Raw genomic sequence first — 668 nt, 5'->3', positions numbered from 1 at the left:
CATGCTGTGAAAATAATAGGGGTTTCGAACATTGTCGTATAATTAACAAAATCATTAATGAAAAGCATGCTGTGAAATTATTGTCATTTTAAAAATTGCCCAACGCTCACATTGCTGTACCTCGCTCTCATTTTCGCAGTGCATCCTCCAGGTTCTACATAGTAAAGACTTTGACGGCGATTTCTGTTTTCCCATATATGTACAGCCGTAAAGTCAGCCCCATACATGCTTTTTCTCTTATTTCTGGCGATAACGTTTTATTTGTAACTTGATAGGAGAATGTCAGCCCCAATGTTTTGCTCAGTAAGACTACAGCTAATCAGAAAATTTTAATGATTATAATTTCGAAGTAAAAGTTAATCTGCAGACTATGTATGTATGTATGTATGTATGTATGTATGTATGTATGTATGTATGTATGTATGTATGTATGTATGTATGTATGTATGTATGCATGTATGTATGGATGGATATACGGATGTATGTATGTATGCATGCATGCATGCATGCATGTATGGATGGATGGATGGATGGATATATGTATGTATGTATGGATGTATGTATGTATGGCTGTATGTAGGTACGTATGGATGTATTTATGTATGTATGGATGTAAGTATGTGTGTATGTATGTGTGTGTGCATGTATGCATGTATGTATGTATGTAT

Source organism: Sinohyriopsis cumingii, chromosome 2 (genome assembly GCF_028554795.1).
Source record: "Sinohyriopsis cumingii isolate HCF-2022 chromosome 2, ASM2855479v2, whole genome shotgun sequence".
Classification (NCBI taxonomy): Eukaryota; Metazoa; Mollusca; class Bivalvia; order Unionida; family Unionidae; genus Sinohyriopsis; species Sinohyriopsis cumingii.
Note: the sequence above shows the minus strand (reverse complement) of the source record.